Here is a 15,184-nt window from a genome sequence, read left to right on the forward strand (position 1 = left end):
GATGAGAGACTGTAATCTGAAAACTTTAAGTCACTGGAGGAAAAAAATTAAACACTATACAAATAAAATTAAACACTGCACAAATAAATGGAAAGATATATTGTGCTCATAAATTGAAAGAATTAATATTTTTAAAATTTCCATACCACCCAAAGCCATCTACAGATTTAATTCCTATCAAAATGCCAATGGCATTTTTCGCAGAACTAGAACAAAGAATCCTAAAATGTTTATGGAACACAAATGATCCTTAATAACCAAAGCAATCCTGAGAAATAAGAAAAATGCTGAAGGTATAATGCTCCCTGACTTCAAGCCACATTACAAAACTATAATAATAACAGTGATATGATATGGCACAAAAACAGACCAGTGGACTAGAATAGAGAGCCCAGAAATAAACGTATGATTATATGGTCAATTAACCTAAGAGAAAGGAGGCAAAAATATACAATGGGGAAAAGACTGTCTCTTTACTAAATAGTGTCAAGAAAACTAGACCACTATCTTAAACATATACAAAGAGAAATTCAAAACGAACTAAAGACTTATAATATAAGACCTGAAACCATGAAAGTTCTAGAAGTAAACGTAGGCGGTAACTTCCCTGACACTGATCTTAGCAATATATTTTTTCGGTCACTTTCCTCACACAAGGGCAAGAAAAGCAAAAATAAACTATTGGGGACTACACAAAAATAAAAAGCTCTTGCACAGTGAAGGAAACCATCAACAAAATAAAAAGGCAGCCTAGTGAATGGGAGAAGATACTTGCAAATGATATATCTGATAAGGGGCTAATACCCAAAATATATAAAGAACTTCTTCAATAAAAAAAAAAAAAAAAAAAAAAAAAAACAGTCCAATAAGAAAATGGGCAGAGTACCTGAATAAACATTTTCCAAAGAAGACATACAGATGGCCAACAGACAAATGAAAAGATGTTCAACATCACTCACCATCAAGGAAATGTAAATCAAAAGCACAATGAGATATTACCTGACTCCTGTCAATGGTTAACAAATTAAAAATGGAAGTACGATATGACTTAGTAATTCCACTACTGGATATTTACCCAAAGGGGGGGGGGGAGAAAAAAGAAAACCTCCAATTCAAAAAGATATACACACTTCTATGTTTATTATAGCATTATTTACAATGTCCAAGATATGCAAGCTTCCCAAGTCTCCTTTGATAGATGAATAGATAAGATGTGGTATATGGGATATTAGTTATAAAAAGATGAGATCTTTTTGTGTCAACACTGATGGACCTAGAGGGTGTTATGCTAAGTGAAATAAGAGAAAGACAAATATGATCTGATTTTACTTATATGTGGAATCTAAAAAACAAAACAAATGAAGAAACAACAACAAAAACAAAAACCAGACTCTTAAATACAGAAAACAAACTGGTGGTTGCCTGAGGCGAGGTGGGTAAGAGAATGGGTGAAGTAGGTAAAGGAGATTATGAGATACAAACTTTCAGTTACAAGACGAGTCATGCAGATTAAAAGTACAGCATAAGAGATATAATTAATGAGAAAAATATTGATTCTCTAGGTGTATAAAAATCTTATGACTTTTGAATTCTGCTACATATATGAGTCTCAGGATACTTTTTTAAGCAAAGGTTTTCTATTTAGGAAAGATTCATTAACTCCCTAGGGATGCCGATAGTAAATTTGACTATGAAAACCCTATATGAATTAGTTGAAAAACTATTTGGTTTACCTTTTTAGTTATTCAGGAGAAAAATAGCAGTTACTTTTTAAAGTCACCAGTACAAAGTATATTTTTAAGTAAGAAGATTCTAGAGGTGCTAGGCAGTTTTTATGTGATTGTGAGTAATTTGATGTATATTGGGCATTGGCAAGGAAAGAGAAAGGAATGACTGTAATGACTCTAAGCATGATCACCATAGAAACTTCCATTTTTGCCTAATTGGAAAGGGACCTCTGTGAGTGTTAAACCGCCTATGTGGTCTTAAATTGGAAAGAAGTGATGTCTCGTGTTTGATTTCAACACATTAATGAGTATTTTTAATTAGAACAACATGAAAAATTAAAATATCTTTGTTCAAAAAGCATTCTAGTACTAATATACACCAGTGGTGGTTATCTTGTACCAAGCACTTAAGCAAAAAGTTGTATAAGACACACAAGCCTTTTCAGAAAGCTTATCTCCTAGCCACTGCTGAGGCATCCATCTGAGAAGTGGTCTGAACGTTAGACTGGTTCTAGATTTATTTTGCAGATACCATTCCCTCAAGTTTGAGTTATTCAGCCTTATATGACTCTATGGGGACTTTAACAAAACAAGTCAGGGTGGGCTTTGGCACCCAAATGACAACATAACAATCTAATATATGGTTTGACCTTATAAGTTGGATTGTTATCAAAATCTCCCCCTTAGTATGAGATGCAAAATATGTTTTCTCATCTTTCTGGCTCATGGTGTAGGCAACTATTGGATTCAACACACACATATCTCATGGACAACCATCAATTTTCAGAGATAGTGGTGTCTACATCCGTACTGAGGAAGAAAAGCACACTTTTCTAACAGCAAACTCTAAAGACTCCTCTGTCCATTGTACTGACATTACTCTGTTTTATCCAGGATGTCATCTCACTGTATTCTTTGTCTTGGGCAGGAGGGCAATGGGGGTGGCATTTCCCTGTGAGCTCTGCCCTGGCATTGGAAGAGGAAATATTTTTTTATTACTGTGTCAAATATAAATTTAAGTCATATATCAATATTAGCTCATTTAATTCTCAAAACAACCCTAAGAAGTTCCATTATTATCCTCATTTTCTACATGAGCAAATTGAGGTTCCTCCAGGCTAAGTAACTTTCTCATAGCCACATGGCTAAGAAGTCACAAAGCCAGGAATCCCAGTTATTATAGGGCCAGAGTCTGTGTTCTCAGCCCCTAGCCCACACTGTCTCTGAGAGTAAGAACATACAGCTGTGTGAGAGAACCCAGCTGTGTGAGAGAAGTTTAGGGACTGGGGTAGTGGCCTTGCTTTTCTACATATAATTATTAGAATATTCCTATTTTTCTTCAGATGTCTATGTCCAGAATAAGTGATACTCATATATATATATGGAGATATACTTCTAAGAGAAAGTAGTGAGACCCTGATTTCCCTGATTGACATTTCCTTGTAATTAAGTGTGCATATCCTGATGATAGAACTAAGTTATTTATTTTAGTAGAAAATAAAAATGTTAATATAGTAAAAAGCAGCCCTCAGTAAGGTACACTTTGTCATTTTTTCTGTTGAATCACAGGCCCTTACCTTCTGTCAAATGGCATATACATATGCCACACACAAAGTATACATATATATCATGTAAGTAGTATTTTCAATGATACGTACTTAGGAATATAATGCCTGAATTTATAAATAAACTAGAAAGGGCAAGCATTAAGAATTTGTATTTTTAGGGGCGCCTGGGTGGCTCAGTCAGTTAAGCGTCCGACTTCAGCTCAGGTCACGATCTCACAGTCCGTGAGTTGGAGCCCCGCGTCGGGCTCTGGGCTGATGGCTCAGAGCCTGGAGCCTGCTTCCAGTTCTGTGTCTCCCTCTCTCTCTGCCCCTCCCCCGTTCATGCTCTGTCTCTCTCTGTCTCAAAAATAAATAAACATAAAAAAAAAAAAAAGAATTTGTATTTTTAAATGTGGACACCTTAACATTTCAGAATACTTTGAGTTTCTAGGTATATTTTTTGATACAGTAATATTGCATTTAATATTTGAGTAAGCCTAGATTTACATAATCCAAAAGGAATAGAATAGATGTAATGCAAACTATTCCAAAATATAATATTAGTTCTGATGTTTCTTGTATAATTATCTAAGATTTCCTCTATGTTTCTTTGTTGCTACAACATTATCTTTGATTATTTTAAGTCCAATAGCACAGATGGTGTATTGGAAGTAGTTAAAAAAATGTTTCTTCAAAAAGTGGGAGTTTGAGCCTCTAATAAGTTTTGCTGATATAATATACTTCTCAAGTCAGGTGGGATTGCATAGGGGATTTCCAAAGTTGTCCTGCAACTAGAAGTTAATATACTGGGATTGCTTCTCTTATGAACCCTATGAAAATTTATCCTCAATTTCCATTAAAGGTCAATGACCAGAAATTCCCACTGTTTCTATGGCAACACAGCAAGATATGGTGCCTTGGAAATGTGCTGCATTTTAATTAGGTTCCTCTAGGGCTTCCTAACTGCCTTTTGTAGGTAAACTAAATACCAGGTTGCCCTATATCTTGCAGTGAGATGAAAGCTAACCCATGTCTGCAAATGTCAAAGCTAAGCTTGGCTCCAGTAAAGTTAGATCTAAACAAATAATAGTAGCAAGTCTATGTGTTTACCTTAGAAAAGAATATAATACTTTTTACCTAGAATAGTCGAGGATGTTTGCTTAATTAAGCTGGCAGGAGTAGTAGGAAGAATATTGGATTTAAAACCATTCTAGGCAGGCTGACTTTCAGTTATGTCACTTCCTACCTTTTCTACTTCGAGCAAGTTACTTAATCTCGCAGTGCCTCTATCTCCTTGTCTGTAAAAAACATAATAATACTGCCTCAGAGCATTGTCATATGGATTAAATGAGTTAATATAAGTAGAATACTTAGAAATATGCCTAGCCCAAGATCAATAACTTAGTGATGCTATTAGGAGTAGTAATACCAGTAGTATGGTAGCAGTAGTAGGGTATAGAAATAAGAAATATTTAAAATATTCAGATATAGTTGGTAAGAAACATTTAGCCAAAGTAATAGCCAAAGTAATCTCAAGAAAGAAGAACAAAGCTGGAGGCATCACACTTCCTGATTTCAAATTGTATTACAAAACTACAGCAATCCAATCAGTATGATATTGCATTAAAACAAAAGAGATCAACGGAACAGAATAGAGAGCCCAGAAATAAACCCATGCCTACATATGGTCAACTAATTTGCAATAAAGGAGTCAAGAAAATAAACTGGGGAAAGGACAGCTTTTTCAACAGCCACATGCAAAAGAATGAAAGTGGACCAATACCTTACAGTATACATAAAAATGAACTCAAAACATATTAAAGACTTAAGTGTAAGACTGGAAACCATAAGACTTCTAGAAGGAAACATATGCTATACGCTGTTTGACATCAGTCTTGACAATGATTTTTTTGGATCTGACACCAAAAGCAAAGGTAACATATGCAAAAATAAACAAGTGGGACTGCATAAAACTAAAACGTTTCTGTACAGCAAAGGAAACCATTAACAAAATGAAAAGGCAACCTAATGAATGGGAGAAAACATTTGCAAATCCTGTATCTGATAAAGGGTTAATATCCAAAATATATAAAGAACTCACACAATTCAAAAACAGTATGATTTAAAACTGGGCAGAGGATCTGAATAGACATTTTTATAAAGAAGACATACAGATGGCCAAGAACTACATGAAAAAGTGTTCCACATCACTAATTATCAGGGAAATCAGCCACAATGAGATATCACCTCACACCTGTGACAATGGCTATTATCAAAAATACAAGAGATAACAAACATTGGAGAAAATGGGGAGAAACGAAAATCCCTGTGCACCGTTGGTGGGATGTAAATTGGTGTGGTCACTGTGGAAAATAATGTGACGTTTCCTCAAAAAATTAAAAATAGAACTACCATATGATCCAGCAATTCCACTTCTAAGTATTTATCTGAAGGAATTAAAAACACTGTCTTAAAAAGATATAAGCATTCCATGTTCATTGCAAGATTATTTACAATAGCCAAGGTATGGAAGCAACCTACATGTCCCTGAATGGATGAATGGATACAGAAAATGTGGTGTGATATGTATATATAGTGGAATATTATTCAGTCACAAAAAAGAAGTAAATCTTGCCATTTGAGATAACTGGGTATTATGCTAAGTGAAATAAGACAGATAAAGATAAAGATAAAGATAAATAAGACAGATAAAGATCTCACTTAAACATAGAATCTAAAATAGTGGAATTTATAGATGCAGAAAATAGGTGAGTGGAGGGGGAGGGTGTAAAGGTGGAAAAGGTAGTCAAAAAATATAAACTTCCAGCTATAAAATGAGTAAGTCATGAATAAAGATGTAATATACACTATGGTGACTATAGTGAATAATATTATATATTTGAAAATTACTAAAAGAGTAGATCTTAAAATTTTTCATCACAAGAAATAAAATCTCTAACTATGTGTGGTAATGGATATTAACTAGGTCTATTGTAATCATTTTGCAATATATGCAAATGTTAAATCATTATGTTGTACCCCTGAAACTAATGTTATGTGTTAATTATATCCCACAAATAAATTTATATTTGTATTAATCAAGATTAGGATGATGTAGAAACACTTAGGAGACTTGAACAGAGGCTATTTACTAATAGCTACTGGAGCATTTTAATGGTTTAATAACCAGTATGGATACTAGTAGACTAGTAACTAGCACCAAAATACATCGGGCAAGTAAGAGGTAAATATGCACCAAAACCATAAATACTAGCTTCACAGAACACAACTATCTTTAGATTCAGCTATATTCACCAAGCCACAGCATCTTCATATTGAAGTGATATATTTTGCTGTTCAATTTATACAATATGTTCACTGATTTTGGTTCTGATCACCAGAAAAAAGGAGAAGCATATATAAAATTAAAACACACTGGTCCAAAACAGGTTATCATCAACCACAAGGGGAAAAACGGCAATTGAATCCCCATCCATTTCCCAAATCTCATCCATTCCCTAATATGTTTCCCCAAACACCTGCCATTTGGTAGGCTCATCTTGGGCCCAAAAGAGGCAACATTTTACATGACAACTTCTGCATTACACTAGAAGCAACAGAAATACCAGCAATCAAATGGTTCCAGGAAAAGTACTGTTTCTCTTTATGTCTTTAGTGAGTCCCTGGATATCATTGCTGCAAAAGAGCAAGTGAGCTGGTAAAATATTGTCAGATCATCCTCTGTAGCAAATACTAAACATCACTCAGTAGGACCATGCATGCTTGTCCTTTTACCCTCGGGACTGTTTGGCACAGACTAGGAAACTAAATTATAGTAGCAGAAAATTATTATTCAGTACTGTATTTCCCAAAAAAAATCAACCCTTGTGGTAAAAATAACCGAAGACTAAATCCAGACAGATGAGCATCTAGAACATATTATTTGTGATGTGAGACCTCCCCCTAATCTCTATGGAAATGGTTAAGACAAGTTTTGAGAGGCTGCCAAACATTTGTAATTCAGCAGGACCGACTCCTACCGTTGAAGATGAAGTGCCATGTTGAATGATGAGAAGTCTGGCAAGTTGTTTTGGCAAACGTCCCCAGCAATAAGCCATGGGTACCCTTGGTGGCTTATACCAAACTTTTAGCTAGGACATTTGCCTGAAAATTATGAGCAACAGTGTAAAACTGAGATAAAGACCTTTTTCATAAATTTTAAAATCTCATCTGAACCAGAAGAAAATACCTGATTTAAAGCAATTGTAAATTATGTATTGTTAATAACTGATTCTGAGCTCTAATTATCACAGCAATGTTTAGATATGAAATACAGTGGATACTCACTGCCATTCTAATAAGAAGTTTGGCACAACTCAAAGTTATATCCAAGAACAGCTCTGGAAATCAATATTAAGGAGTTTTGATCTGGCTGTTTTGTTACCGCCCATGGGGAGGATAGACATTCTAATGCTACACTCTGTTGGCTTTTCACTATCAGCTTGAGTTCCAGGCCATTAGACATAGCTTTCAGTCATCGTTTTCATGCCAACAATTCCTGGATGCACTAGAAGTAGTTCGTTCAAAGTAATTATTTCTGGAATAAAAAGGATTTTCACATAATAGACACCTTTTTATAGATGATAACTCATATTGACAGTTTGTAATTGACTTGAATTCCTCGAGCTGTTTCTTTACTGACAAACCTTCCCATCCTTACTCCCACACAACACCCATCACTAGTTTAATACAGACCAATCTATAATGTTGCATATTTAACTGTGGAATACATTCAATATGAAGGTGTTGATGTTGTAATCTTTAACACTTAATATCTGTATAATGTTTCTGACTCTGAATGCATTTATCATTTATATCAAATACACCTTCAACAAAGTCAGACAAGAATTACAACAAACAAACAAATCACCAAACCAATGAACAAAAAACCCATCACAGTGAATTGTAAAATAAGGCTGATATTTTTTAAGTGACAAATTTTTTACAGAGAGCTGATAAATAAATCTACTGAGAATATGGTGTGGAATAATATATTTAAGCCCTACACTGACATCTAAGTTTGTTGGTAGCACTATCTGAATGGGAAACACAAAGACTGTATAATTTTCAGTGTCTGAAGAAGGAAGATATTTTGTTGATGGAGGTGGTTAGTATCATTATTTTGCAGAGGAATAGAAAAGTCCTTTTAATTTTTCCTGTTTTTATATCCAGTAGAAATTTATCCCCAAACAACTATTTTAAAAATAAAACACAGCAAATGGAACCCTTCAAAATCATAACTCCTGGTAGTCAGAGACATACTTATAACCAGAATCATTGCTGAAGAAGAAATAGTGAAAGTCCTAGGCCATCCTAAGGATGGGTGGCTGGGAAAATTATACTGTCCTCCTCTTCAAAGCAGGCCCACATTATGGGCAGAACAGACAGGGACAGATGTTTCAGTTTATCATCTCTTCTAGGTTTCTAAAAGCAGTGAGCCAAAGTCCCAAGCACTGCCTACTCAGTGACAGAATTAAAAGCATTACTTTTCCTCGAGGAGAAGGCCCTGTGAGGTGATCCATACAAATTAGGAAGGCATCTCATGATATTCAGGTATAACAGGCTCAGATACTTGTAGTATAGGACATTATTGGGAGGAACAACATTGTGAAATTTACTCATGTACAGAAAGAAGGAAATGCTGGGAAGAAGTCTAGATAGAGAGGCAATAGGGAGATAACTATACAACAAATGACAAGAAGCCAGGAACATGCATGTGAGATACAATACTAAGAATATAGGAACAAGAACTGTTTGTCCGGACAGCAAAAGGAAAGTCTGACAAAAGGCAGCTGCATTCTGTCCACCCCAAGCCAGGAATCTAGCAGTAGAATTCCAGAGCTTTCGGTACATTGGCAATATTAGGGTCAGGCTACAGACCAAAAGACCAGGGTTTTGAATAGATTAACAAAAAGCTCTACTTAAAGTGCCTTATCAGCCTAGATAGCCTAAAATGTCAGCCTTGACTGAGAGGCACTTGGCAAAATACTAAGCAAAGTTCTTACCATGGTTTCGATACTCAGAAAAATTTAAAAATTTTAAGAATTAGTGTTGAGAATCTTATGTAGAAGCAAATGATGCCATATATATCTTAGGCTGAGGTAAAGCAGAAGTATGAAAAATGTCATTTTCCCATGTATTTGGGCCTACAATCTCTATGATACAATGCATATTTTAGTTCATTTTTGGTTTTGTTTTCTTGCAGGGAAGAATCAAAGCCCCCAACATATAAATTCCAAGGAGCAGATTAATTGGCATTGTGCTTTCTGAAAATCCTCAAAGTACACATTTGAAAAAGTTTAAATTCCTGGCTAGAACCTTGATGGCATTTGTGTTTCCTGTGGTTATCTAGTTACTTTCCTTTTTGGTGGATGCCTTCATCTTGTTAAGTTCATACAGGAGTTGTGATTAGGTTTATTGTAGTGAAATTCCCCCACATGACAGCAAAGAGAAAGAACTGTTCAAAAACAGTCTAGATTGTTAAAAGGTACAAAAAACAAGGAGTGAGACCAGCTCAAGATTTAGAATCCAGTGCAGATGTAGGAAGAAAAATCAATCTCCATAGCTCTGAACGTCATCTATCAATGAGGGCTGACAGCTTTCTCGGAAGATTAATTCTACCTTTCCTCCCCCATTAGCTCCTCCCAGTGGTAGAGAAGCCCTGCCCACCATGACCACAAAGTTATGGGCTAAGGCTCAGAAAACTATCTAATTTTGTAATTGTCCAATTCCTTTATTTTATATAAAGAAGCAAACACCCAAGATTGTATGGTCTTGCCATTTTGGACAGAATTAAACTTTCAACCAATAAAATATTGCAGTGAAAGCTAATAAAGGTGAATTCTACCCTAATTCATAACAATACTCTAAAACATAATTTCTAGAAGGCATAAAAATATTAACACTAAAAATCCTCCAACATACACTGGAAGCATAATAATGCTCCCATATGGTGGTAATTATTCGTACAACAGATTCCGGATTTACTATTTCCCGGTCCTTGGAGCCGCTGTATCCATTCCTACCCCCATATTTTCCTTATTGCTTAAGAGGAAAAAATGTAATCCTTAAGTAATTTCTTTAAAAAGTATAGTAAATTTGGGGCGCCTGGGTGGCTCAGTCGGTTAAGCCGCCGACTTCGGCTCAGGTCATGATGTCACGGTCCGTGAGTTCGAGCCCCGCGTGGGGATCTGTGCTGACAGCTCAGAGCCTGGAGCCTGTTTCAGATTCTGTGTCTCCCTCTCTCTGACCCTCCCCCGTTCATGCTCTGTCTCTCTCTGTCTCAAAAATAAATAAACATTAAAAAAAAAAGTATAGTAAATTTATATACAAATATACAAGAAAATAAACATAAATTTTTGTCTGACTTTTAAACACAAAAATAAGAACTAAATATATACGTAAAGAATGACCCATATACTCATACAAATGTAATCTTATCAGGTTCTTTACTGAACATATTCTCAGGCCCTTATAGTCCAGTTCCAGGTTGAATCTTGCAGACAGTAAGTATCTGAATGAATGAATCAAGCTATTAGATGTTATTCCTAAACATAAAATATCTTGTCCTGGATATATTAAGATTGAGATAGAAAGAAACTCTTTTGTACATTCACTAAATGTGAAAACATGATTAAAATTTGTTATTTCATTCAGGTGTAAAATTAATATAAGTATGGCATGGATAAACTTTCAAGTGCCTACCATCAAGTAGAGTGACATTTACTTTTGAAATGCTACTTCTCTGTCCTTTAAACCATGACCAAGTTACCTTGATCCTTTAAATAAAGGGACTTTAGGTCACTGAAAAAAAAAAAAAAAGGTAAGTGCTTATCTTTAGGAAAAGAAAAACTCAGTCATTTCAGGACACCATCAGCTTAAAAGGAGGCAGCACTTTTTTGGGACTATGTTTGACATTTTCCACATATTTCAAGAAGGTCTTAGTGATCTAAAATTGTAGCAGATGGAATAGCAGCAGGTGTGAACTCAGCAAATATACAAGAGATAAGATTCTAAACTAGGCCAGTCACTTAAGGCTTTTGACAATTGAGGACTAGAAAAGATATCAAAGAATATCAAAGACAGTGGATAGACTAGAAAATATATCAAATAGTGTGTGTAACTGTGTGTAATGCATTAAAATTTATAAATTTTTTTATGACATGCCATGGATCTAGATCCTAGTACAGAGACAATAAGCATGGGAAAACAGAGGTAAGAGATACCAAAGTAAGAAGAGGAAACTTATTCCTAACTACTATGTAAACTAACTCAATTACTGTACTTTTAACCTTAGGCAAATGCTTCTCTAAAGGCAAATTCTCATTTATTTTGAAAAGTTCATCCCAAATACTTGTTCTATCAGTTATTTTGAAATTGTCCAAAAAATGAAAACATATTGACTATTTTTAAATCAGAATCTTTGGGTTCAAGTCTTACCTCTACCACAGTCTAGCTATGACATCCTAGGAAACATCTTAGTCCCTCTGAAAATAACATGTAAATTGGAAATAATGGAACTCACATACTTTGTTGTAAAGATTAAATAAAATCTACTATAATTAATTACTCTTAACATCTAGTATTTCTTCGTTTCCATTTTCTCATCCTCAGTGTTGAGTCAAAATTTTAAAAGATGGAATATAATTAAAATGTTATAGATATTATTCAAATAAATATGAATTACAAATAAATATATCTGTTTGGGTTTAATGCATAGTAATTCCTTACATTACTATGGTGAATATTATAAAGAGGGGGAAAACACTCTGAACAATAAGAGCTTAGGGCAAAAGAAACAAAGAAAAATGTTTTACATACATTCCAACTTTGTTATCAGTGTAAAATTACTTTTCTATACATTATGTTGGAGAGAACTGGGTAATTTCCAAAAAGCCTTTTGATTCAGTAAGAAACACATAAACAAAGAAACTTAAATTAAATTGCAAAGTAAAATCTTATTGTTTACTTACATCATCCTAACTTATGTAGAGGAAAAAGAAAAATGACAGAAAACTATAAATACTCCATCCTTAGACATACATTTGAAATAGACTGCACACTACCCAAATATAGCATGCATTTTGTACTTTTGGCTGTAATAGAGCACAGAAATGTTTTACAAGCTGTTAAACTGACTAAATATTATGCTTGTGAGTATCAGTAATATAAATTCAGTAAGGAAATTCTAATATATCTTTAAACTTTATCCACTAGAGAAATACATTTAAAATTTTGTATTCTAAATACTGTATTTCAGAATATATACAAGGGGGGTGGAAACAATGCTTGGCTTTCTTGTTCTTGGTTCTCTGATAAATGCCTCTATCTTTGCACTTGCAGGTGATTCATAAGGGCAGTGACAAGGGCAAAGGCACACATTATATTACGTAAAGGGCAGGAGTAAAACTGCAAAACTTCAGTTATCAAGAGCTGACTAATCTTCATAGTAGCAGTTCCAAAAGGAAGGTTTAATTTGTGAGTGAACCAAGAGGTTCAAGTACCAATGGTAGGTTTTAACAATCACCATTAAATATATGCCCAAATTTTAATTTTATATAAAATTTAATATACACATATATGTGTAGCTTTTTCTGGATAAAAATATTTATGACCGTCTACTTCTAAAGTGGATGTGACTCAGGAGAGGTTGAAAAATTAAATAAGGATGCCTGGGTAGCTCATTCTGTTGAGTGTCCGATGCTTGATTTTGGCTCAGGTCATGATCTCACAGTTGTGAGGTTGAGCCCTGTGTTGAGCTCCACGCTGGGCATGAAGTCTGCTTAAGATTGTCTATCTCCTCTCCCTCAGCCCCTCCCCACTCAAAACAAACAAACAAAAATAATAAAAGTGCACTTCCTGCCCAAATATTCAGTGATAGATAATCAAGGAAAAATTTTATAATACAATTCAAATCAACCAAGTTTTAGTGAGAAAAATAGCAACTGTGCCTTTGACATCATGCTATTTTCCAACAACCAAATAACCATAGTTTTGCACAACTGGGTAAGCTGACTGCTAGGTCCCAATTGATGAGTAATTCTTTGCATATTCTTTAATTATCTGGGCAAATGACCTTTGAAAAGTATATTGCCTGGCTCTGTCGTCACCGGATCCTTACTTCTTCCTCCCTAACTGGTCACTAGGTGAACAGGAAAAACAACAACAACAACAACAAAAATCCAACACATCAGAAGAGCTAAAGACAGGGCAGAAAAAAAACAAAAAAAACAAAACAAACAAAAAGACCTTTTTATCAGCAAGCTGCACATGTTAGAGTCATTGGGGAAATTTAAAATGTGATAAGTATAGCCAAGAGCTATATTTTTTGCTACAGAATCACCAGAATTTGAAGTTTAGTCCATTGGAAACCTATGTCAAAAACAAACCAAACCATGGGGCGCCTGGGTGGCGCAGTCGGTTAAGCGTCCGACTTCAGCCAGGTCACAATCTCGCGGTCCGTGAGTTCGAGCCCCGCGTCAGGCTCTGGGCTGATGGCTCAGAGCCTGGAGCCTGTTTCCGATTCTGTGTCTCCCTCTCTCTCTGCCCCTCCCCCGTTCATGCTGTGTCTCTCTCTGTCCCAAAAATAAATAAAACGTTGGAAAAAAAAAAAAAAAAAAAACCAAACCGAAAAGAAAAACTCTGCTGATTAAACTTGAAGAGGAGTGGATCTACATTGTCATACTTCCTAAGACTCAAACATTCTGTGTAACTGCTTCTAGTGTTACAAAGACCTATAGGACTGATGTCCCTTGTGAATGAGTTGGAAACACATTTTACTTCTACAAGATTCACAGCTGTAACCTAAAGAAAGAAAATAAGAGTGCAGATCATCCTTTTTTCCTACCTATTTTTATGAGCTGTTCAATTATATCCACAAACTCCATTTAAGCTGACAACTGGCATCTTTCTTTTATTCCCTCTGCTCATACTAATGTTTTTAAGCTTCCATGTTCTCCTCTAGTTGCACCATCTTGTTTTTGCCTGCATCTGTTCTTCATTAGCCTCCCAGGGCGGTAAGTTTTTACACAACAATATTTATGGAGCACCCATGATGAGCACGAGACTGAATATCCATTTGGGAAAATTTGTTTCAAGACTCACAAAGCTAACGATCTTACAAGAGAGCAAAGGACAAAAATAGCTGCTACTTTATCCAACAAGAGTAAGATGAATTTTTTGATAAGTGGCTTTTTTGTGTGTGCAGTAATGAGATAGGGATTCACTTCCTTGATTTCTCATTCATAAAAGGCTATTTTGATATTACCTAAGGTTTGCTTTGGAAGCTATTACTTCTCATTTGTAAAATGGCAAGCAGCTTTACATTTAAAAAATAATTACAAATATTTTTAGAAAATCTTCATTGTTAAAAAGCTGTATGTTACACATATAGTATTATTTAAAATGCTGAGCTGATTGTTATTACACTGTGTCCTTTAATAGCAATCTTTACACTGCTGTTATTAGATAGGATATTGAATTACAAAAACATTTATGTGGTATATTAGAAATGTACTGAAATGAGGTAAGAATATAGTTGTCCAAAATATAATAAAAAATGAATTGATTTAAATTCATTATATACTGACTGAATACTTTCTGTATACTTAGATTAAGGGCATATTCTGTCAATAATTTTATTGCAGTAAACTGTAATATTAAATGTGGACTTTGTAGTACGGATATCCTTGGAATTTTGTTTCATTGTTGTTAATGTAAGCATTCTAATTTGAGTACAAAATTTTGGAGAGAAGTATCTGTCATACATTTGTTAGGAGGTAGGAGAAATGTAAAGGGGGACATTAATATTTACAATGCAAAAATAGATGCAAACACATGATAAATACAGTT

General features: G+C 34.8%; 2 long non-coding RNA genes across 2 annotated transcripts in view; both read right to left on the reverse strand.

Moving 5' to 3' along the window:
• The window catches only part of LOC123595365, a 221,692-nt gene that overhangs the window by 33,079 nt on the left and 173,429 nt on the right, over nucleotides 1–15,184 (reverse strand). The gene's annotated exons all lie outside the window — the stretch shown is intronic.
• On the reverse strand, nucleotides 638–13,533 carry LOC123595369. Its single transcript, XR_006711150.1, has 3 exons — nucleotides 13,523–13,533; nucleotides 9,845–9,847; nucleotides 638–678 (listed from the first exon to the last, which is right to left on the reverse strand). It is a non-coding gene; the product is annotated as an uncharacterized LOC123595369 (long non-coding RNA).

This window comes from Leopardus geoffroyi, chromosome B1 (genome assembly GCF_018350155.1).
Source record: "Leopardus geoffroyi isolate Oge1 chromosome B1, O.geoffroyi_Oge1_pat1.0, whole genome shotgun sequence".
Classification (NCBI taxonomy): Eukaryota; Metazoa; Chordata; class Mammalia; order Carnivora; family Felidae; genus Leopardus; species Leopardus geoffroyi.